The sequence below is a fragment of the Panthera uncia genome, chromosome B1 (assembly GCF_023721935.1).
Source record: "Panthera uncia isolate 11264 chromosome B1, Puncia_PCG_1.0, whole genome shotgun sequence".
NCBI lineage: Eukaryota > Metazoa > Chordata > Mammalia > Carnivora > Felidae > Panthera > Panthera uncia.
In genome coordinates, this window is record NC_064811.1 from 48028047 (window position 1) to 48054820 (window position 26774).

General features: G+C 34.6%; 1 pseudogene; it reads right to left on the reverse strand.

Moving 5' to 3' along the window:
* The window catches only part of LOC125922351 (probable ATP-dependent RNA helicase DDX43), a 45025-nt pseudogene that overhangs the window by 5340 nt on the left and 12911 nt on the right, over positions 1 to 26774 (reverse strand).

Consider the following 26774-nt stretch of genomic DNA (forward strand, 5'->3'; position numbering starts at 1 on the left):
TCACAAGTATCTGGGAATAAATGAAAGAAATTAATTTTTACTAAATCTTACTTGAGATTTTACATCTGTGCAAATGATATTATGAATTATAATTTTCCTTTGTTTTATTCTGATTTGTTTAGGTTAGGTTAAGAGATAATGTCTGTATTAATATTGCATTGATATAATTCAAGAATCATTACTATATGAAAGACAAAATGAACTAAGGCAATTATATCTGAATAAACAATATTTAATGACCAAAAATAAGTAACATGTGAGATGGTCATGATTTTACCTCTTTTTAGCAAAAGTTACTTTTGTTCCTTTATTTTTTTAGTAGGCAGTTGGCAACCTAGTTTCATGGTCTCCCAGGGACTGGGTTCTTTAAATAAAGATTAAATTAGATACCACAGCTGATTCCAGTGTTTAAGAAAATTTATCTCTACATTTTCCCTAATTTTCTACATCATACTTAGTTTAGATCTTAGCATCTTTAATGCTGTACATTTTATATTTTAAACAGATAATTGAATAAAATTGCAACTAAGAATTAATTAACTCTTTGAAATGATCTCTCTCCTTCCTGCTCTTCCATGAATCATACACTGGAAGAAACATCCTTTGCAGGATGGGAAGATGAGCAGGAGAGACTGTTCAGTCAGTTTTCGCATTAACAGACAGGCCAGTTGAAATTACTTCCCAGACTTGATTTGGCCTGCAGCCAGATGGTTGATACTGTTAATAGAGAAAACATCTGTTTACCCTAATGTGTTAGTTTACTGTGCTTGGAGGCCATCAACATGAGCTGCTGTGCACAGGTCTTATGAAAGGAGTGAATAATTTTTTTTTCATTTGGAAGTCAATAACACATAGAGGAATCTTGTTTTATAGTCCCCATATTAGGCCATGCTCAGACCCTGAAGATAAAGAATTACCGATAAACCCGGGACTCCACAGTTTGCTCATTAATTCCAAATAAGTATTTCCCCTCTTTCAGTCCTGAGTGAAATCAGAAGATATTCTTATGCAATTAAGATAAAGCAATTAATAAGAAAAACATAGACATTACACATGATTAATCAGCAAATTCAACAAAATCACCTATTATTTAGTTTTTCTGTAATTGCATTAGAGCAGCAGCCTGGACTTTTTTTGCATCTAAAACAGAAATGCCTAATTTAAATATTTACAGAGGCCTCCTTAAACTCACTGATGGTACCAGTAAGTCATCACTGTGAATTGATGCCTCATTGCCAACTATATAAATGTGTGAGAAAAAAAGACAAGGAATTAGATTATCTCTTCAAAAATTTGGAAATACCATGTTCCAAGAAATTCTTATGAAGGTCACAATGTGACCAAACTCCTGCAGTATCTTAGGTAATTATGCAAACCTTCATAAATAATTATTAGTTATTGAAGTACAAGGAAAACAAGTTTGAGCTTATATGGAGAAGGTCATCACTTAAATGTAGACTGTCTCATTGCTTTGTGGGATAGGCTAATGAAAAATGTACTTGCTCACCACAGCAAGAATCAGGGCATGAACTAAAGCCATAAAACTTTTATGGAACCTGTCCACAGATACCACATTGCTTTCTTTGCCTTTCCTCTTTGCAGTACACTTGATAGGAAAAAGCTAAGTGCGGTACCAACATTTCAAAAGGATTGCTCGAACTTCAGTTATTTTGCTTTGGAGCTGAAGCAAAGAGTCCTTCTGACGGTTTTACTGACTGCAGGTTTGGTGGGAGGTAAAGCCACGCTTCATGTAGTGTTGCAAGCATGAAGTATAAATCAGGTTTCATAAATATGCCCATTTGGTGTACTCAATTGACTGTAAAATAATTATGCTCTGCTGTGTAATTGTTGTGCTGTGGAAGAAAGCAGGACTTCTAATCATTTAACGGAAAATGATTATGCGACCTGAATTAAGGCTGTATTTTCTCCCACCATCTTCTGGATAGCAACAAAAGCATTTTGTAACAACTTCATCCAAAATCTACAGGATGCAAGGCTACCTAGGTATTAGTTGTTGTTTTTCTTTGTGTCTTTTAATAATTGTTTCTGGGTATCTATTTGTCCTCTTGTCCTACAATTTTAGATCCAGGACATAACTGTAGCACATTTTAGTGAAAGTATCAGAAATTTCTTTTACTTTAGCAGCATTTTACTGACCAACCAAAGGGTGAGATGCAAGGTAAGGGGAGAAAATATTTAGAGAAGCTAAAATATTTTGTTTAGTCCTATTGTTCTGCTTTAAAAAAAAAAAAAAAAAACACCTTACATTGGAAACCTGGCAGTTTATGTTTCAAAGTTTATGTTTCACCTGGGAAACTCTGGACATATTAACAGTACAAACATTTCACATACGCTTTGAAATGTAGGTCCAATGATATGGGTAGCATCCATTTACCATTCATGGCATAGACTAACAGAACTATTTAGGCTCTGTGTCCTTTGTTATGTCTATCGAACTAAGGAAAAAAAATTATATTAGAAAGTAAGCGAGGGTTTTCAATTGTAAAATATTCAGCTCTGTGCTCTTCTCTGTTTATAAGATCAATAAGTACCCGTTGTATAAAACATACGGCAAGTTACCCACAGTCTTATTGTTAATACTTCTATTTGCCAAATGTACACTTAAATATGAAAATATTTTTCCCGTGTCAAATCGTCAAGTTCTGAACATGTGCCAGTCAGTATGTGGTCATGTTTCTCAGTACACTGAGCAATGGTCTGGAAGTGAACCAGGGGGTAGCATGTCCTAGTTTATAAATGCTATAGTCTGGGTGTATTAAAGTCCCTTTAGAAACATTATTTCATTCTTTGGCCTTTCATACCTAAATTTGCTATATGTTTTTATATTTTTCACATGAATCTAGAATCATGAATCATTTTTCACATGAATCTAGAAGTAAACTAGGAAAATAGCAACATGTGACCTCTTCTGTCCATCACTGTTAGTTTCCTTTTTTAAAAAAAAATAGGATTCTCCCCAGCTTAAGTTTATCAATTCTATTTTGTGATCTCTATTACAACATGTTACCAGTTGCAACCAATCTAATATACAAATCTCAGGGCTTTCACATTTATTTGTTCCATATACGGAAAACCTATTTCATAATCTTTTTCTTATTGACCTTAAATTTTGCAGTAGCTGAGGAACTTTGGCATGTCTAGGGTGAAGCCAGTATTTTCATGTCTAGGTTTCTTCAAAGACCATCACAATCTATGGGATGGTACTTTGAAGTTTATCATTTTTCTAGTCGGCCTTTGAGTCTTCAGGGGCCAAGCGGTTAATATTTCTTTAATCCGGAGCCAAAATGACTTCCTGCTCCAGTGCTGGCCTCAATTATGGTGCTAAAAAATTATCTTCTCTTAATTAAAGGAATCACAGTGCTGTCTTAGAGCACAGAACATTACTTTTCAAGGGGGGATGACCATCTTCAGGTAGACATAAAATACTTTGTTTTTGTATCATTTCTGGCCAGATTTTTGAAATAAGGATAATTTCTGGGCATTTAATATGTAAATAACATAGTAAATATCTAGAAATAATCTAATTAAAAAGACAGAGGCTAAAGATTCAAAAGAGGATGGAGTCAACATATCAGTTCTAAAAGTAATAATTTACTTAAATTGTGCGTTTTTCTGGAAAAAGAAGATAACACTAGACTATATTTCAGGAAAGTTGATTAGAATTACTTGGTGATAATGCAACATTGCTCCCTCATGTAGACATCATTCAAAAATTTATAGAATGCTTACAATATGCAAAGTATTATCTGGTTGAATGACCAATTTTCCTCATATATTATTCCCTTAGGTGAAATACTTGTCTTTGGAGGCAACTTCATTCTTATAATCTCAATTCTTCAGAAAAGTTCTATTAAGTGTATTCAGTATTTCTGTTAGGGCAGCACTCTCCAATGAAATTTCTGTGATAATGGAAATGCTCTATAATCTATGCTGTTCCATATAGTAACTACTGTCACATGTAGCTATTATGCATTTGAAATGTGGTTAGTACAACTAAAGAACAGAATGCTTACTTTTGTTAATTATAATTTAAATTTAAATAGTCACATGTAGCTAGTACTGTACTGAATAGTGCAGACATCCATACAAATTCTCAACATATCATGCAGGCATGATCATTAAGAAAAGTCGATAAAAATATTTTTGTGTGTGCCTACAAGAGATCCATTTTAGACCTAAAGACACCTGCAGATTGAAAGTGAGAGGATGAAGAAACATGCATCATGCAAATGAACAGCAAAAGAAAACCAGAGTAGCAATACCTGACATTGGACAAAATAGACTTTAAAACAAAGACTGTAACAAGAGACAAAAGAAGGGTACTATATAATAATAAAGGGGACAATCCAACAAGAAAATACAGCAAGTGTAAATATTTATGCACCCAACATAGAAGCACCCAAATACATAAACCAGTTAATAACAAACATAAAGGTACTAACAGATAATAAATAATAATAGGGGACTTTAACACTCTACTTACATCAATGGACAGATGAACTAAACAGAACATTAACAAGGAAGCAATGGCTTTGAATGACACACTGGAACAGATGGGTTTAACAGATACATTCAGAACATTCCATCCTGAAACAGCAAAATACACATTCTTTTCAAGTGGATATGGAACATTCTCCAGAATAGATCACATACTAGTCCACAAAACAAACTTTGACGAATTCAAGTAAATCAAAATCATACCATGCATATTTTCTGACCACAACATTATGAAACTAGAAGTCAACCACAAGGACAATTCTGAAAAAAACTACAAATACATGGAGCTTAAATAACATGCTACTAAACGATGAATGGGTCAACCAGGAATAAAGGAAGAAATGAAAAAGTACATGGAAACAAATGAAAATGAAAACAAAATAGTCTAAAACCTCTGAGATGCAACAAAAGTGGTCCTAAGAAGGAAGTTTATAGGAATACAGACCTACTCAAGAATCAAGAACAATCTCAAATAAACAATCTAAACTTATACCTAAAGGACCTAGAGAAAGAACAACAAACAAAACCTAACACCAGTAGAAGGAAGGAAATAATAAAGATTAGAGTAGAAATAAATGATATAGAAACTAAAAAATAATAGAACAGGTCAATGAAACCAGGAGCTGGTTCTTTGAAAAAATCAACAAAATTGATATATCTTTACCCAGACTTATCAAGATGAAAAGAAAAATGACTCAAACAAAATAAAAGAGAGGAGAAATGACAACCAACATCATAGAAGTACAATTATAAGACAATAATATGAACTATGTCAACAGATTGGACAACCTACAAGAAACAGATAAATTATTAGAAACATATAAACTACCAAAACAGAAACAGGAAGAAATAGATAATTTGAACAGACTGATTACCAGCCAAGGAGACTGAATCAGTAATCAAAAAACTCACAACAAACAAAAGTCCTGGCCCAGATGGCTTCACAGGCAAATTCTACCAAACACTTAAAGAAGAGTTAATAACTTTTCTTCTCAAACTATTGCAAAAAATAGAAAAGAAAGGAAAACTTCCAAATCCATTCTATGAGGCCAATGTTACCCCAATACCAAAACCAGATAAAGACACCACTAAAAAAGAAACTACAGGCCAATATCCCTGATGAACATAGATTTGAAAATTCTCAATAAAATACTAGCAAATCAAATTTTACAATACATTAAAAAAATTATCATCACGATCAAGTGGGATTTATTCCTGGGTTTCAAGGGTGGTTCCACATCCACAAATCAATCAATGCAATACATCACATCAGTAAGAGGAAGGATAAGGACCACATAATCATTTCAATAGATGCAGAAAAAGCATTTTATGAAGTACAATATCCATTCATAATAAAAACCCTCAACAAAACAGGGTTAGAAGGAACTTACTTCAACATAATAAAGCCCATCTATGAAAAACCAACGGTTAACATCATCCTTAATGAAGAAAATCTGAGAGCTTTCCCCTAAGTTCAGGAACAAGACCAGGATGACCAGGATGACCAACATAGTACTAGAAGTACCAGCCACAGCCATCAGACAACAAAAAGAAATAAAAGGAATTCAAATCAGTAAGGAAAAAGTAAAACTTTCACAATTTGCAGATGACATAATACTGAATATAAACAACAAAGACTCCACCAAAAAACTGCTGGAACTGATAAACAAACTCAGTAAAGTTGCAGAATACAAAATCAATGCACAGAAATCTGTTGCATTTCTATACACTAATAATGAAGCAGCAGAAACAGAAATTAAGGAAACAACCCACATTTACAATTGTACTCAAAATAAAAAAATTAACAAAATATCTAGGAATAAACCTAACCAAAGATGTGAAAGATCTGTACTTTGAAAACTATAAAACACTGATGAAAGAAATTCAAGACAACACAAAGAAATGCAAAGATATTCCATGCTCACGGATTGAAAGAACAAATATTGTTAAAATGTCTATACTACCCAAAGCAATGTACATATTTAATGTAATCCCTATCAAAATACCAACAACATTTTTCACGGAGCTAGAACAAAAAACCCTAAAATATGCATGGAACTGCAAAAGACTCTGAATAGACAAAGTGATCTTAAAAAACAAAAAAAGAAAAGAAAAACTGGAGGCATCACAGTTCTGGACTTTGAGTTATATTACAAACCTGTAGTAATCAAAATAGAGTACTGGCATAAAAATAGGCATATGGATCAATATAATAGAATAGAATATCCAGAAAGAAACCTCCAATTCAAAGTAGGAAAGAATATCCAATGGGAAAAATGCAGTATCTTAAACAAATGGTATTGAGAACAATGGATGGCTACATGCAAAAGAATGAAATTAGACCACTTTCTTACACCATACGCAAAATAAACCCAAATGGATTAAAGACCTAAATGTGAGAAAGGAACCCATAAAAATCCTAGAAGAGAACACAGAGTATCTTCTTTGACATCAGCCATAGCAACCTCTTTCTAGATATGTCTCCCAAGTAGGGAAACAAAAACGAAAAGCAAATTCTGGAACTACATCAAAGCAAAACGCTTCTGCAGAGCAAAGGAAACAATCAACAAAGGTAAAAGGCAACCTACAGAATGGGAGAAGATATGCTCAAGTGACATATCTAGTAAAGGGTTAGTATCAAAAATATATAAAGAACTTATAAAACTCAACATCCCTCCAAAAACTAATCCAAGTAAAAAATAGACAAACAACATGAACAGATATTTCTCAAAGAAGATACCCAGAATATTAACTCACCAGCAACCCTCCAGTCATTTCTAGTGATGAGGGTAATGGATGTTAAGTCCTCCCTGCTCTTTCAGTGCACCCTACTCTATGTACACATTCTTTGATGTTCCAGGGAAATCATAATTATAGACGTGTGATATCATGGACATTGAGACCTCAAGATGTCAAATCTGAAGCAATCAATATTCTTACTCTACCTGTTTTAAACTTTTCTAATGTTCTCTCTTGGCCATCTGTTTTCTGTCGCCGTGAAGGGACTCCCACCAATCCATGTCGCAGAATTGGGTCACTTGATGAGCAAACTTTTCTGCTCACAAACATTATGACTTTGTCCTTGGGAGACAAGTTTTCTAAAAACGCTTGGATATGAGCTCATTTCTCTTCTTCTGTGGTGACAATTATGTTTTGTTTCATGGTACTTACAGCAACAAGATCCAAAGTACCAACATATACAATCATTGGCTCTTTCAAATAAAATTGTGCAAGTCCACGGACAGCATATGTCCACGTTGCACTTGTCATAATAGTCTGCCTGTCTGGGTGCACATCTAATAAAATCGTTATTATCTGGGGTCAAATCCCATGTCTAGCTTCTTGTCGACTTCATCTAATACCAAGTAGGTTATGCTTCTGAGATTGAAACAGTTACTCATTTGTAAATCATTCAGTCTTCCAGGAGTTACGATAATATCTACTCCTTTTTTCAGTTATTGTATTTTTCCATTTCTATCTCCACCACCATATATACAAACACTTTTAAGGCCTTTATATGAATACATAGAACATTCTGCTTCTACGTGAAGACCTAATTACCTAGTGGGTGTAAGAACTAACATTCTGGGTCCGTTCTTTTTTTTCTCTAATTATGGGCTGTAAATCAAGATGGATAATCCAGGCACTAAGTAGGACAACGTCTTCCCTGTTCCAGTTTGGGCTACTCCTATAAGATCTTTTCCTTGTAGAACTATTGGCCATGCCTGCATTGAAAAACATCCTCAAATTTACAAGTAGGACTGGGTATATGACACTTCTGACCATCTTTCAAGTCATCACACATTATATCAAAATTTTCTTTCCTCCAAGTGTCTACTTGCACTTGGACGCTGAACTTGTTGTTTCTGACTCCATGTAAAGTTTTTCTTAACTGGAGGTAAATCTTCCCATTCCCTCCCTGCATTTCAAAGCATTTTCTCCAATTTGATCCCAATCAGTGAATAGCTGATTCTCTGTAACATTACTATCTGTCCTTACATGTCTTCACACAGAAGGTTGGAATGCAACAATATCAATTCTGGGCTTTGCATTGTAATTTTAGTGTTTTGTTTTGTTTTGTTTTTTTAAGAAAATTATCTGTCACTATTTTGGCTTCTTCTTCATTGCCTTGCTGCCAAAAATTTTGACCTGTGCATGGAGATAATCTTTGATTATCTGTATTTTCCTGTTTGTTGTACTTTGGAGGTCTTTTTTTTTTTTTTTAAGAGGCTTTTTTTTTTTTTTAAATTTTTAATGTTCATTTACTTTTGAGAGAAAGAGAGACAGAGAGCGGCGCGTGGGTGGCTCAGTCAGTTGAGCATCCGATTTCGGCTCAGGTCATGATCTCAGGGTTTGTGGGTTCAAGTCCCATGTCAAGCTCTGTGCTGACAGCTCAGAGCCTGGAGCCTGCTTAGGATTCTTTCTCTCCCTCTCCCTCTCTGCCCCTCCGCTACTTGCTCTCTCTCTCTCTCTCTCTCAAAAATAAATAAACTTTAAAAAAAGAGAGAGGGAGAGACAGAGCGCAAGCAGGATGGGGGCAGAGAGTGGGGGAGGCACAGAATCTGAAGCGGGCTCCAGGCTCTGAGCTGTCAGCACAGAGCCCAGTGCGGGGCAGGAACTCACGAACTCATGAACTGTGAGATCACGACCTCAGCTGAAGTAAGAGCTTCACCGGAGCCACCAAGGCACCCCTGGAGGTCTCTGATTTTCGACGCGCCACGACCAATGACAGCGCTGACCCACACGTGCTTCAATCCAAGGCAATGCGGCGGTTCGCAGGGTTTCCTCTAGCCGCCACCTCTGTCGCCCCTAGGGGCACCCCAGACCTCATCAGTTTGGATCCTCCGCAGGCTTCCTTTCCGGAGCCTGGGACACCGCCAAGCTTGGACGAGAAGCAACGACCCAGGAGGAGGCGGTGGCGCCTACTTTTTGCCTTGATCTGAACCGGATACCTGAGCAAGATCCCGCTCCTCCGATGTCGCTCCCCTCGACTCTGCAACACTCCACCGAGTCGTGGCGGGTACATCCCAGCAGGAGCTGCTGACAGAGCCCGCTCGATGCTCTGTCAGATAACATTTTAATTCAGAAACCCTGACGACTCATTCATTATGCTTGGGTGAATTTTCATAACATAAAGAGAGATTTACTTGTGGCAAAATTTAAACTATATATGCTTAAGAGAAACTGCCTGAGAGAGACTGACACATGGCTTGTCAATGTAAAAAGTCAGTTTTTAATTGTTCTCCTCCACCTTCATTGAACATCAGATACAACCTCAGGGTCTTTGCACTGACTGTTTGCTACACTTTTATCTCCTTATCTCCTTCAAGTCTGCACCAATATTACCTTCTGAGTGAGGTCAACTCTAACCACCTTTTCAAGAGCTAATCTCACTCGTCCCTCAAAATTTCCAAATTCCCATATCCTGCTCCATTTTTCTCCACAATATTTATTCCTTTCGAACATACTATAAAATTGATTCAATTTATTCATCTGGTATCTTATTTTTGTGTCCTCTAAATAACCTCTAAATGAGATTCGTAAAAGCAAATAATCTGGGTCATTTTTTTTTCTCACTGATGTATCACCAGCTCCAGGACATAACCAGGCAATTTGTAGCCCTTAATAAATATTAGCTACTGTCCAAAAGACTTACTGAATTGTCTAATTCACTGATTGGGGGTATTGAACTTTTCTATAGAGGAGCATAAAGTATATATCTTTACAGGATATACAGACTTTACAGGATGCATAGGCTTTCTGTTGCAAATTCTCCAAAAAATGTAAAAGCTTTCTTAGCTGGCAGACCATATAAAAACAGACTGTGGGTCAGATTTAGACCATGGGCCATAATTTGCCAAACTTCGGCCCAATTCGATGTAGAGACGCAACAGAAAAGGACCCACAAGATGATTAGCCCTAGAATTGTTTGTATTTGATATTGTGAACATTTTTGTGATTATACGTGCTGTGGCAACTTCCTTTAACTAAAAACGAAATACTATTGTGGCAAATTCAGTCAGAATGGCTGGAAAGCAATCTAACTTGGCAACCTGTATCCTTTTCATTCCCCAGTCCACCAGAAAATTGTTATTCTGTCTCTTATAAAACATTACTATTAAAGTAGTGTTTAGTCCTTAGCTTTTTTTTTTTATAATTTTTTTTAACGTTTTATTTATTTTTGAGACAGAGAGAGACAGAGCATGAACAGGGGAGGGGCAGAGAGAGAGGGAGACACAGAATCGGAAGCAGGCTCCAGGCTCTGAGCCATCAGCCCAGAGCCCAACGCGGGGCTCGAACTCATGGACCGTGAGATTGTGACCTGAGCTGAAGTCGGACACTTAACCGACTGAGCCACCCAGGCGCCCCTAGTCCTTAGCTTTTTAATAGATCATGAACCCCACTTAAGAAACCAGTAAAGGTTATGAACTTTTTTCTCACCACACATATGCATATACCCATAATTTTGCATACTGATTTTAAGGGTTTATGAATTAAGCCCTTTTCTTAAGAATCTCTTCTCTTTTTAGATTTGTTGTCTCTGTGGCTCATAGTTGCTTTGTGTATTTAAAAGAATGTAAACATTTGCTTTAAATGGCCTTTCTTTCCAATTTATTATTAAATAGCATAGTAGAAAATGTCAAAGAACTATAATCAAACATGGTACCTACTAACTCATCAAATACTTAAAAGCATATGTGACCTGAAATGATCTATCAGGCAAATAATTCCTTCAGTAATCATGGTTTCATTTTAATGGGGAACCAATTTTTTTTGTCATTGCTTTTATTTGTTTTTACTAATCAAGTCCATAGCATCTTTAGACTCCTCTAGGTTGGTAAGATCCTCATTCTTTCATTTTGAGAGTTGAAAGTCTTAGTATAAACAAAAGCAAGAGCATTACAAGTGTCAATATTCTTTTGTTATTTTACCGGTGTCACCAAGAAGTCTAGGAGCTGGACTTCTCTCTTCTCTAGTTTCCTAACTTGAACGATTACTACTTCCATAACAGCATATTCTATAAAAGAGGTGTGCAAAGATAGCCATGTGACCAATCTCTGAGTTTTCAGTGTTGAGTTCAGGTCTATATCCATAGATATCATCAGAGCCACAACGCTCCACTGTGGGTAATGTACTGGCAGGCCGAGAGGGGCATGTAAACTGATTGGTTACTGATGATATTTAAGCATTGCTTTCCCCAAATAAATTACTTCCAAAAAAGTATTTAAATAAAGTTGTTTGTAGTTATAACTCTAATAGTAATTCACTGCCATTTAGTGGGAATTCATGAGTGACCAGGAAAGAGTGAACTTGCAGGGGGGACTGAAAGTCCTCCAGTGTGACTCCATGCAAACATGTTGGTCATGAGAGTATCAGCCGTCAAGTGTATCTCTGCAAAAAACAATAAATGATGAGGGCCACTAATCTAGAGAAATTATCCTTCGTTATAGTATATATATACTCAGCGTCCTTATTAAGGAAAAATGCCACACATATTCACTAATGTTAATGGACATCCTGTTTAATAATTCCCAGAGATATAAGAAGTAATTTGACTGCTTAGGCTCAAAAATATATGAGCTAAAAATTATTCAGTTACCTGATTAATCACAGTCTATTTACTGAGGCTTTGAGGGAGGAAATGAAGATAAAGTTGTGGCAAAGCACAGCCAAGATTAACAATGTCAAGGTCAAATTCACATGTGTTGCTTGGAAATGACAGAAGTTACAATAAGAAGAAAAACTATAAGAGAACTAGGATAATGATAATCTATAAACAGATTTAAATAGGAATGGATTGCTGTCAGAAAGAAAGAGAAAGAGAGAAAGAAAGAGAGGAAGACAACTGATTTATGTATTTGATGATTCATAAATCCCATTGCCCTTTGGGAAAACATTTCTTAGTCTTCTTTTGTCACATTTTTAGATAAAGAAAAAAAGAAAATATATCCCATTAGCCAAATACTAGATAACATTAACAGATCAGAGTTTGAGATCCATAGCAGTCACAGAAGGGCCCAATAAATTATGGGTAGGATGACTCTAAACAAGCTATCTCTTCTCTCTTCCAAATATAATAAATTTTTTAAGATCAGAGTGTTTATCACATGAAGTTAATAAAGTAGAAAATGACACTATTTACCTTCATCAAATAATATGTCAAGAATTTACAGCTCAGCTCCTTGGAAATCTGTCTTTTTTAGCCTGGTGTTTTGTGTAACATTTTAATAGCCGGAAGCAAATGGGGAACATAAAGCTTGTGAGGCCAAGAAAAGTTTTTAAAACAATATTTACATTATTTACTGATTTCTTGTGAAATATTATTTTTATATTTAATGTTATAAAAATTACACATACTATTGAGCCATTGGAAGTGGAAGAGTTGCATGATAAATAACTAGCTAAACCACCAAAAGAAGAGAGAATTGGCAAGATAACGTCAGGAATAAGAGTTGTCATTACTCCAGATCTGTCGACAGATTACTGCATGTCCCCAAGAATACCAGGCTAAAGGTCATAGCTCAAAGAATGACAGTTTTTCTGAGCATAAAAGGAGAGAATTTGCCATTCCAAATGATATTAATGATCCATTTAGTCTAGCATCCTTTCTATGGAAGTGGTCATTTGTTTGTTTGTTTGTTTTAAAGGAGACAGGGGAGAGGAAGAGAATTCTTCCAACCCCATTTTTCCATTGTCCTATAGGAATGGATTCTATCTAAACTCAGTAAGAGAAACATGAATTAACTGCTCCTACCATGAGTTGGGAGCTATCCCTTGTTTTATCTGGCATTGTTGCTTACAGCAACAACATAAAACAAACACAAAAGCAAACAAACTTAATCTCTCTTAGTATTATATCAAATCATATAATTATATAATGTTGAACAAATTTCAAAAAGTCTTACAGTTCACAAATATTTTAAATCATTCTTTAGAAATTATGTGGCGTTTTTTTAAGTTTATTTATTTATTTTGAGAGAGAGAGTAGGGGAGGGGCAGAAAAAGAAGGAGAGAGAGAGAATCCCAGGCAAGCTCTGTTCTACCAGTGCAGTATTATCCAATGCAAGGCTCGAACTCATGAACCATGAGTTCATGACCTGAGCTGAAGTTGGACACTCACCTGACTGAGCCACCCAGGTGCCCCAAGAAATTTTTAAGCTTCAGTCTTTTTTGTTGTTAATCCTCATTACCAGTTTGAGTGGTAAGTGCTTTTCAATATCAGTTTTATAAATGCAGACACCGAGATTGAAATAACTCAAGAAAGTCTTTACATGTAAATGATATTCTGGCAAGTCCATTTATACTATATTGTTTCAGGATTCTATTAACAGCCACATGATGGCTAAATGCCCACTCAATGGCATTGTAAGCTTCATATGGTTAAAAATCTCTTGAGGTTACCCATCCCCCCCCCCCAATGCCATCCTGGACATTCATTCACTCTTTTGACATAGCTGAATTTTAGAAGCTCCTTATTTGGAACTATATCTAACCCCTAATTTTAATGTTATCCCTTAGTGTGATTATGGAAGTTTTAACTTGCTTTTAAATAACGTTATTGTGGGGCGCCTGGGCGATTCAGTCAGTTAAGCATTCGACTCTTGATTTTGGCTCAGGTCATGATCTCATGGTTCCTGAGTTCCAGTCCTGCCCTGAGGATCCACAATGGCAGCACAGAGCCTGCTTGGGATTCTTTCTCTCCCTCTTTCTGCCCCTCCCCTGTTCATGCTCTCTTTCTCTTTCTCTCAAAATAAATTTTAAAACTTAAAATTTTTTTAAATAGTAAATAAAATAAAAAATAAACAAAGAATGTTCTTGTATATTTGAGCTGCCTATATTGGTAAAGCAATCAGGAATTTTCTGTAAGATTTATCTTAATGTGTACCTTTTTAATATAATGAAATATTTGATCAGAAATATGAAATTATTTCAAGATGTGGGTAGATAAATAGCCCATCTATGTATCAACCATACACTTTAAAAATAAAGTATTATATAAAATAATTAGAAGCCTCTAAATAATTTTGCTTAAGTTTTTCTTCTCCTCCCCAAATTATCTACTCTCCTGTATTTCATGTTTATCATTTGTATGCATTCTGTCATAATTTTAACATAAGCCTATTTATCTGTAAACAGTATTGATTCTTTTATAGGCTTTTGACTATTTTTTAAAAGTATATAAATGATATCATACATTATCATCAATCTCCTTTATTGGCTTAATATTGTGTTTGACATTCCTTTATATTAATATAAATATAAATCACTTATTTTTGTTTATGCATAATATCCCATTTTTTTCTGTATAACATATATAGTTAAGAGGACACTAATCATGATTGTACATCTCAATGAATTTTCAGAAACTGAACAAATCCATGTAACAAGCATCTACATCAATGTCAGAAGATTACCACATCCAGAAAACACTTCTTGTGCCCTCTCTGATCACATATCCCCACAAAAGCAACCACTATCCAGACTTCTACCAGGACAGTGTAGTATGACCTGGTTTTGAACATTATATGAATGAATTAATAATGTATATGCTCTTTTGTGTCTGGCTTCTTTTGCCTAACACATTGTTTGTGGGATTCATCAGCATTGTAACTGAAGTTTGTTCATCCTTTAGATTTCTTCTCAGAAATGGCTAATCCTTTATGTCCACAAGTACAACAATTCTTGTTATCTGCGGCAGTTATGTTCTATAAATTTGCTGCAAATACAGAATTAGTGAATGTTGATTCATGACTCCTAACAGAAATACAGAGTTAGGTTATTGTGAGTCCCCAGTCTCAATATTTCCACCACCCCATCAATACATAATTTCAGTTTAAAGACAGCTTATTTAATCTATTTTGAATTTTTAACATTGAATTTACAGCAATAGCATTATAACTCATACCTGAATGGAACTTATCTAACATACATCATAGCTTTCTTCTACTTTGGAACAAGAGATGGCACTTTAACACTACCCTTAGAAATTATTTCAAACAGCTAAATCACTAACAAAAGCACAAAAAAGTGAAAAACAGAGCACTAGACTGTGAAAAGTATGCTCTTTTACAGAAGGAGAGCTGAAACAAGGCAGAGTGTCACTTTGTCTAACTTCAACCAGGAAATTTTGCATTAGGCAACTCAAATTTTTTGCTGTTCTGCACATGTGCATATCCCTGAAAGACTATGAAAGCACTATGAGTATTGATTTCAGGGTTAGAAATACATTTTACTGACTAGACAAATTTACAAATACAGAACCCACAAATGAAGATCAACTGCATGTTTTTTTTTAATTCTACTTCCCAAAGGGAAGATAATTTTTCTGGGTATAGAAATCAAAGACTCAAAAATCTATAATTATTGCTGTATGTCATCCAAACTTTTACTACCATATTAGACACCTGAAACCAGTCCAGACCCCAGTCTTTTTATATTTGTTTTTTTTTGTTGGTTCAATGTATGGGATTTTGTAGGATTCTGGTTTAGTTTACCTGCAACTCCTATTTTACCGTTGCAAAATAAAGACATGTCATTAGTAAATATCTAATATAGCTACTTTTTTTGTAATCCTGCTCAGTAACTAAGGAACAAGTTTGGGTGTTTTATTGTTTTTTGGTTTTGGCTATCATGCAATGTTTCTTCTTGTTTCTTTGTTTATTGGCTATCTTCCTTCTGATTCACTCTTCCTTTCTTATAATTAAATAAATAACAAATTCACTCTTTTAAATTTCATGCATTCTTCTCTTTTAAAATTTATTTCTCTTTTATATTTTTTCCAGTAGAACACAATTTTTTGTTTATTTTTTCTTCACTTTTTAGGATTCTCTGATTCCCTATTGATATCAAGTTTTCTAATTCACAAACCATGTTTTGGTTTATATTTTGAAACATCTTCTATCACAGATCTTGAAGTTATTTTCCTGATATCAAGGGCATGAGCTAAATATCACTGAGAATTAATACCACATCTTAAAATTTTTCCTGTTTTGTCTCAACGGACAGCTTGCTTGGATTATACAGCTCTATTTCTTAATCTATTTATAGTCATAAAATCTAGGTTGTTTACTACTGATAGATAGTATGAGATCCATCAGCAATTGTGTAAGTCAATTTTTAGTGCTGACCTCTAACCTTAGTGCTATAGACTGAATGTCTGTGTCTCCCACAAATTCACATGTTGAAAACTAAGCCACAATGTGATGGTATTAAGAGGAGGGCTTTTAGGGGCACCTGGGTGGCTCAGTCAGTTAAGCCTCCGATTCTCTATTTCAGCTCAGGTCATGATCTCACAGTTCATGAGTTCAAGCCCTTCATTGGACTCTGCACTGACAATATGGAGCCTAGTTGGGATTCTCTTTCTCCCTCTTTCTCTGTTTCTCCCCCACTTGTGCTCCCTCTCTCTCTCTCTCTCTCTCTCTGTCTCTCTTTCTTTCTTAAAATAAATAAATAAACTTAAAAAAAGAGAGGAGGGGCTTTTGGAAAATTATAACATCATGAAGATGGAGCCCTCATGAATGGGATTAGTGCTCTTATAAAAAAGATTCCAGGGAGCTTACTAGCCCCTTCCACCATGCGAGGCTATAGTGAGAAGCAGGAAGCCAGTCCTCACCAGACCTTCAATATATCAGAGCCTTAATCTTAGATTCTGCAGCCTCCAGAACTGTGGGAAATCAATTGCTGTTTAAGCCACCCAGTCTATGTTATTTTTGTTATGCCAGCCCAAAAGGACTAAGACACTCAACATTCAGATATTTCAAAGGCACCTCCAATTCTACATATTTCCTCCAAACTTATCTCTATGTTTATTTCCAGTTATTACCCAAGACAAAAATTTGGAGTTCTGGACATCTCCCTCTTCCTTCATTTTATCTATAACCAGTGCCACAGATATAGATATAGATATAGATATAGATATAGATATAGATATAGAAGATATAGATATAGATACAGATGATATAGATAGATATATTTAATTATTATATGTTATGTTGCTATTATATATAATTATATATTATTGCTATTACATATAATTATATATAATATTGCTATTATATATAATTTTATATATTATTAATTACATTATTGTATATATTTATTGTCATATATATACATATATGTGTGTGTATATATATATATATATTTTTTTTTTTAATTTCAGTTCTTCCCTTTCTTTACCTAAACTTCTACCACTAGCCCTAGCTTTCACCATTTCTTACCTAAATTTTTGGCGAGGTCTATTAATAACTTACTCATTTCCCAGGAATTGCTGTTTACTCTCTCCTTACTGTTCCTGAAGCTCCAGATGTTCTGATACCACTAGTAAGGGCACACAAATGCCACATCACAAGCCCTTGTATGCTCTTGCTGGGGAATAAAATGGGCCAGCATCTCTTTTTGTGCCATGTCAGTACTACCCTCTACTCTAACTCGTTGTGGATTCAAATGTAATTAGCTACTAAGAGCTATTTATTTTTTGATTTGTCTATTGAGAATACAGTATAATCTATGAGAACAGACCTACTTATTTCAGAACTACTTTATCACTTTCCTTTCTTCCACTACACCATGTGTCACAGTCTATATTAAATCTATTATTTTTTAACTATTTGTCTTTACCACTACTGTATAATTTTCTTGAGGACAAAATATTTCCCATTTTCATTTCAGTGGCCTAATTGATGAGCATCAATAAATATAGAAAAACGTCAACTGACAATGAAGAAAATGAGACTGGCAACTTCATAGGTAACATTTGCTTTCTTGTCCTCTCCCACACACCCAAATATAAACAAAAATCGAAAGTCAGCTTCCAAGGATAGCTCTTGTGCAGGTTTTCTTTTGTGTAAAAGTCCCAGAGATTTAATGTTCATATATTAGGACTTACCCTGTCTAATCAGACATTAAACCAGAGAAATAAATTTTAACAGTTTAGGAGGGAGTCTTTATTAATCTGGTTGCCAACATATTACTTATTTCTGATCATCTCTATACAAAGTAATAGATCTTTACCTTTAAAATTTTTACTTTAAGGCATTAAGCCTAAATTTGTATTTATTGGCTTTTTCCATTGTTCCAAGTTGTTTTAATCCCATGGTTTCTCTGGCTTTAAGTTAAAGCCTTATAATGGATCACTAGGTTTCAATTCTGTCCAGTTAGCATTTATGTAGCTCTGGAAGTTGATTTATGTTATTAGAAATCAGCAATGTTCCCAGACATGGTAAATGATTAGGGGCAATAGCCATAGTTGTTCTCTCATATAAAAGAATAAGAGTAAAACTGCAGAAGGCAAGATTTAAATAAAATAACTGGAAGGACTCTTACTGAGAGTTGTATGACAAAATAGATTTTTATAAACAATTAATGCTATAAACTAGAGTCAAAATTCTGAAGATAATCAAGACTTTGGGAGATTGACAGTTTTATGGAAAATTATGAAAGTACATCTTGAAAACAGTTTCAAGTTGTGTTCATCCTGAAAATGTATTACCTGGAGACGTCCATCTCCTCAAGTCTTGGGAGATTTTTGTTGCCTCCACTTATTTTCTTACCTCTCCCCCCAAAGAATTTTCAACTCTTTCCACTTCAACTGGCATATATTCAAATTAACCTGGCAATAGTCACCACTGATTTCTTTCCACTTTCATATGACTTGAAGACTCTGCTACCCCTGGCATCTTTATCATCTCTTCCTTAAGGAACTCTCATTTCCTAGCTGTCCATGACATCAAATTCTTTCCTTTTTGATTCTCATTTTAATTGTTTAAAAAGTATATTGATTTATTTTTGAGAAAGAGAAATACAGAGAGAGAGAGAGAGCACAGAGTGAAGGAGAGGCAGAGAGAGAGGGAGAGAGAACTCCACGTAGGCTTCTCACTGACACAGCACAGAGCCCAATGCAGGGCTTGAACTCACGAACCATGAGATCATGACCCGAGCTAAAATCAAGAGTCAGACACTTAACTGACTGAGCCACCCAGATGCCCCAACTCCTTTGAAATGTTTTGATTCATAGGGTGCTGATACTTATCACTTCTACTGATTTTTTCCTTGCCATGTCCATAAATATTGGTATTCATTAATATAACCTTCTCAATCCCTCCTATTTCTTCATTATAATATTCTCACTGTGAAATAGAATTTACTTACGCATCTTCAACTGTCATAGCTATGCTTGAGCCTGTCCTGTCACAAAACACATAGCTATATTTAAACTGTCCACAAATTCTCAGCCAAATGACTCACAGTCAATTACAATTCAGCATACCAGAAATTAATTTTCCATCTTTTTGGGGGGAGGCATAACAGTGTGATGATTAAGATCTTGGTTCTAGAGCTATACTCACACATCCTGCTTTTCCATCTACTTCCTTATTATCATCTTGAGCAAGTTTTTAGCTTCTCTGAATCTCAGTTACTATCTCTGCAAAGAGCAGAAAAAATAGTACTAACTTCATAAAGTAGTCGTATGGTTTCAATAAATTAATAGAAATTACTTAGTAGAATACATATTAAGAGCCTGATAAAAGAAAGCCATTTTCACTTTTATTGTTTTTATTGTTAAGTTTCCTCCCTCAGTGAAGATCACCACTATATGCCCATTTGCCCAAGTTGAAACTTTGAAGCAATTCTACCAACATCCTCATGGCCCAGATATTCAATTCCTTGCTAAATACTTCCTTTTATCCTTTTAAAAATCTCTTGCATCTATCTTCTAGCCATCCTATTGTTAGTACCATAATTATATCACTTGATGTCAGAACATTTTTTCAAAACCTCCTAATCAGGGGCACCTGGGTGGTTCAGTCAGCTAAGCATTAGACTCTTAGTTTTGGCTCAGGTCATGATTTCATGGCTCATGGGTTCGAGCCCCACATCGGGCTCTGCACTGACAGTGCGGAGTCTGCTTGGGATTCTCTCTCTCTCCCTCTTTCTCTCCGTTCTCTCTAATAAATAAATAAACTTAAAAAAAAAACTTCCTGGTCATATTCTCTGTCCCCATTCTCTCTTCCTTGAGTGTACTATTTCTCAAAACAGAGCTGATTCTATTGATTCTATTACTTCTTTCAAAACTGGTGTCTATTGATTGCTTTTAGAATAAATTCCAAGTTCATAGCATGGTGTAAAGATCACAATCCGATCCATTACTAGCCATCAGCCTCTATTGCTATGTCTCCAGTCCTAGTCACTTAAACACCCTTGTAATTCTATGTGCCTGAACCTTCAGTCTAAACTGTTTTATCTACCTGGTAAAGTCTTATTCATTCTTTAGGGCTTATTCAAAATACCTCTTCTCTATATACCTCCCTGACTCTTTTGATCATCCACCCCTCCTCCCTCCTTCCCTTAGACAAATTGCTTGCCTATCTGTATTTTTCATCTTATTAAATAGGTTTTCACATTATATCATCATTATTTATTTATCTATGTATTTTACCCTTAGACTTTGGTCCTCTTAAAGGACAGAAACAATGTCTTCTAGTTTAGTAACTAGTAGTTTGGTACTATATTAGTTACAGCTGGTTAATTATAACAAAAAGTTTTACATTTAAATAATGTCTCAAACACAATACGGGTTTGTTTCTTGTTCAGAAACAATTTCTATGTCAGTAGAAATGTTCTTCTCCACACATTGATTTAGGGACATGGATTGATGGTGTGTCTGGAATCTTCAACTCATGGCTATAAAAGCTGGTCATGAAAAAAGCATCCAACTGACAAAAAAGGAAGAGCATATAAGCCTTAATAGAAATATCTTCTTTGTTGAAATCACAAATCACTACCGCTCACACCATATTGGCTAGAACTCAACCAAATGGCCATACCTAACTGTAAAGGAGGCTGAGAAATGCAATCTGTCTGCCAAGGAAGAAGAGAACAATCATTCTGGTGTGGAGCTGCTAGAATTTAGTGCCACAGACATATGGCAGACACAGGGAAAGAAAGTGAATTGAATGGCAAACTAATTCTTGGAATCAGAATTCTCTATGGAGCTTTTTTAAAATACCAATGCCTGAGCCACTATCCTAAACCTTTTATATCTAATATCCAGCCAGAAAGTTAAGGAGTCTGTATTTGCACAGATAATTTTGCTGTATACGAAGGGTAATGATTCTACAGGTAAAAACTAAATAGACTACTGAACAGCCCTGATAACATACACAGATGGGAAGAATTCTTATGGCACAGACTAAATTAGAAGATTTCTTAAAATAGGTTAAATACTAAATAGAATAAAATGGTTGACCTATCCCATTAAAAACTCAACAAAATAAATGTTATACTCAACCCTTTAGAAACTCTACATTGTTTTGCACATTTTCTTAAATTTCCACCTATAGTACACACATATTACATATGATCAACTAAACTATAAACTCTCTGAGGACTTTTTTTTTTAATTTCCTTTTGTCCTCTAAGAGTATCTCCAGCAATAATTAGTACTTACTTGGGATCAATAAATATCAAAGGATCAAGTTCTATCATTTGTCCTTTGTTTGCTAACAGGCTTGTGTAGAAGACTACGCATCAATTAGTGAGTGACTTGAGAAAAAGAATGAGCAGCTTTACTTTTTATACCTCTTTGGTTACATTATTTATGTACAAATGAGTCTTCATGTTTGCTTCTGCTCTAATCTTGTATGCCTCAATCACTTCGGGCAACTTAATTGGTTTATAACCTGTAATCAATTTATCCGTTCACTATCCAATGTGAAAATATTTATTCACAAGTTGCAATAAGTAAAATCATACAGAACACCAGACTGTGCTATACTACTACTCTGTTCCCTGAATTCTCTGGCTTTCTGTCAGTTACCTCCAATAAATATGGAATCCAGACAGATATGAACACACAAAAATGCAATGGTTTTTAAATAATAACTAAGTATAAGATAGTCTATGTGTAATCCAAATAATTTTGCTCACTATACTGAAAACCATGAATCAGTAACTGGTTTATTTGCAATAACAACAGTGAGTTATTTGAATTTTTGAAGTGATTATTTTATTTTTATTATTATGAGCTTATTTCAAAGCCTTCAACAGTATTTCTTCACATGGGAACATTTTACTCAGATCTATACTGCTATTTGGATTGGTCCCAAACTTACATAAAGATGGGGTAGGTCAGGTCCTTTGTGAAAACACTGTTAAAATATACTTGTTTCATAGAGATGTGGTATTGATTTGTCATTGAAACTTGAAGGGTTACATGGCAATGGATTGCTACTTTTTGTCTAGATGGTACTAAAGCTGTGGCCATGGAAGCACTTTTTATAAAACACTAGATGTTAGCAATAATGAAAATGCTAAAGGAAATTGTAAAAAGATTACTGTAATAGAAAGAGGAGAATCACATTTATTGTTCATCTATGTACCAGGCTTTAGGATACTACTTTGTTTTGTGTTGTTTTAAAACTATTGCAGTTATAATGAAATGGACCAAAAATATTATCTAGGGAGACCAAATCAACACTGTGTTGAAACATCAGAGAGTAGAAAAACTTTGGTCAGTTTCCTCATTTAAGATCCAGTTTTCAGCTTTGCACTTCTAGAAATGCAGCGATTGAACCAAAGAATTGAACAAGTTCACAGAAATTAGTTATGAAAAAAAAGTGCAAATGGCATATAAGTGTAATAATATGCTAAAACAATATTGTTTTCATTAACTATAGGTGCAAGCATACTATAACAAAGCAATTAGATGATTAAAAATTATTTTTCAGAATATCGTATGGTATGCATGGATGCAATATTGTTTCATATCTTACTGGTGCATGTACTTATAAAAACCATCAGTATCTACTAAAACTAATCATATGTGTACTCAAATCAGCCAGCAATTTCTTCTTTAGCTATGTACCCAACAAAAAATTTATGTATATAATCAACAATAACAACAAAATGTATAAGAATATTCAGAGGAGCAGGACACCCAGGTGGCTCAGTCAGTTAAACATCTGACTCTTAATATCAGCTCAGGTTATGATCTCCTGGTTGTGAGAATGAGCCCCATGTCAGTCTCCATTCTGAGTGTGGAGCCTGGTTGGGATTCTCTCAATCTCTCTATATATATAGCTAGCTGTCTGCCCCTCCCCCACTCATGCTCACTTGCTCTCTCTCTAAATAAATAAATAAATAAATAAACTTAAAAAATATATATTCAGATCAGCCAAAAACCGAAAACAATCCAAATATCCATTAATAACAGAATTAATAATAAGTAAATTGTTATATTCATACAATGGAATATTATACGGCAATCAGATGAACAAATAATTTACTACATGGAACACCACAGATAAACTAATAAACGTATAGTGAACAAAATAATTGAGACATAGAAGAGGACATACTGTATGATTATATTATATAAATTTAGCGACAGAGAAAATTCTTGCATGATAGTGAAAGGATAGAGTTTCCTTTGAGAACATGAGTGGTCTTCTTGTGAGCTAGTAATATTTAAATTTTTGATTGAGATTCTGAATATATACACATACATACAATGAAAATACAGTAAAATGTTTTCATCTGTGAACATTTATTGAGTTAAACACTCAATGATTTGCAGATTTCTCTATATACATCAATAATATGCTTTAAAAATTTTAATATCTTGGAAGCATGTGGAAGAGGGAAGAAATCCACATAAAACAAGACTGGCCTTGAATTGATAACTGTTGAAAAGAGGTGACGAATGTAAGCAGTTCCCTTAGATTGCATATGTTTGAAATTTTCATATTAAAAATACAATTGAATTTCTAGAAAACTATAGTAATCTTTTGAACTTCTGTTAAGCATTTATCTAAGTTTATATACACTATCAAAAGCACCACTTATTTAAAAAATGATGGATAGACATCATAGAATTAGAAACTTCTCTTTAAAAGATTCTGTTAAGATAATGAAAAGATAACACTAGCAAAAAATATTTTCTAATCATATATTTGATAAGGGATTTATCCAGAATGGATAAATAGTTCTCAAAATTCAAATAGTTCTCAAAATGAGACTATAGACAATTCTAGATAAATAGTTCTCAAAATTCAATAGTTCTCAAAATGAGACTATAGACAATTCAATTGAGAAATGAGAATAATATTTGAACAGATAATTCAGCAAAGGTAACATAAGGATGTCAAATAAGCTTATGAAAGGATGCTCAACACTATTAAACATTAAAGAAACATAAATTAAAATCACAAAAAGATACCACTGTACATTTATTTAAACAGCTTAAATTTAAAATATGGATCATACCAAATGTTGGTAAGGATGTGGACAATTAAATTTCATGTGTGTTGTTGGGTAGAATGTAAAATGTTCCTACCCCATTTGGAAAACACTTTGGAAATATGTTAAAATGTCAAATATATGCCCAACTTTTAACTCAGTATTTTCACTCTTAGGCATTTCATAAGAAAGGAGAAAGCATAAGAGCGTATAAAGACTTGTACAAAAATCTTCATAACAGGTCTGTTTCTGATAGTCAAAAACTGAAAACAACACAAGTATCCACCAACAGATAAATGGATAAAAAGATAGTAGTAAATGTGTACAATGGAGTATTCCTCTATTATTTAAAAAAATGAAGTGCCTATATATGCAACGTGGATAATCTGAAAATAATTATGGTAAGTTTAAAAAAAAGCCAGGCAAAATGAGTAAATTCTGCATGACTCCATTTATGAAAAAATATGGTAAATTCAGACTAATTTATAGTTACAGAAAGCAGAAGAGTGCTTGGTGATTGTGGGTAGGAGACAAAGACGGAAGAGAGGGATTATAACACAGCATGGAGAAACTTTGGGGGTGATGATTATGGTCACTATATTCATCATGGGGGTGGTTTCATGGGTGTATACTTATACCAAAACTTACCAAATAGTACTTTCTAAATATGTGCAGTTTTTAGTATGTCAATTACACTTCTATATACCTTTTAGGAAAAAGAAATAACTGCACGATATGTTACTTATTTTTCTAGTATGATCTTACACCACATGCATTTCTTAATGCAATAAAATAAAATAAAATAAAATAAAATAAAATAAACTTCAAATACTTAGCTATTTTACTCAATTACAATGAAGCCTGGCAATCTATACCTACTTCTTAACAATCTACACATCTTCAATGCCCATAATATTCAAGTCCATTTTTATGGGCCATCCAGAAAAAAAAATGGAACTAAATTTTTCTTATTTTAATGGTTCAAATAATTCTGTGGATGATTTTTCTCATGTCACTTTTTTTCTGTTAAACAAAGGCTTAAAAACAGGGATGTCCCTTGCCACTGTTATTCAACATAGTATTGGAAGTCTTAGCCTCTGCAATCAGAAAACACAAAGAAATAAAAGGCACCCAAATCAGTCAGGAGGAGGTCAAACTTTCACTCTTCACAGATGACATGATACTGTACATGGAAAACCCTAAAGATGCCACCAGAAAAACTGCTAGAACTGATTCATGAATTCAGCAAAGTTGCAGGATATAAAATCAACGCACAGAAATCGGTTGCATTCCTATACACCAACAATGAAGCAACAGAAAGAGAAATTAAGGAATCGATCCCATTTACAATTGCACCAAAAACCATAAAATACCTAGGAATAAATCTAACCAAAGAGGTGAAAAATCTATACACTGAAAACTATAGAAAGCTTTAAGCTATACTACAAAGCTGTAATCATCAAGACAGTATGGTACTGGAACAAGAACAGACACTCAGAGCAATGGAACAGAATAGAGAACCCAGAAATGGACCCACAAATGTATGGGCAACTAATCTTTGACAAAGCAGGAAAGAATATCCAATAGAATAAAGACAGTCTCTTCAGCAAGTGGTGCTGGGAAAACTGGACAGCGACATGCAGAAGAATGAACCTGGACCACTTTTTCACACCATACACAAAAATAAACTCAAAATGGATGAAAGACCTCAGTGTAAGACAGGAAGCCATCAAAATCCTTGAGGAGAAAGCAGGCAAAAATCTCTTTGATCTTGCCCGCAGCAATTTCTTACTCAACACGTGTCTGGAGGCAAGGGAAACAAAAGCAAAAATGAACTACTGGGACCTCATCAAAATAAAAAGCTTCTGCACAGTGAAAGAAACAATCAGCAAAACTAAAAGGCAACTGACAGAATAGAAGATATTTGCAAACAACATATCAGATCAAGGGTTAGTATCCAAAATCTATAAAGAACTTCTCAAACTCAACACCCAAAGAACAAATAATCCAGTGAAGAA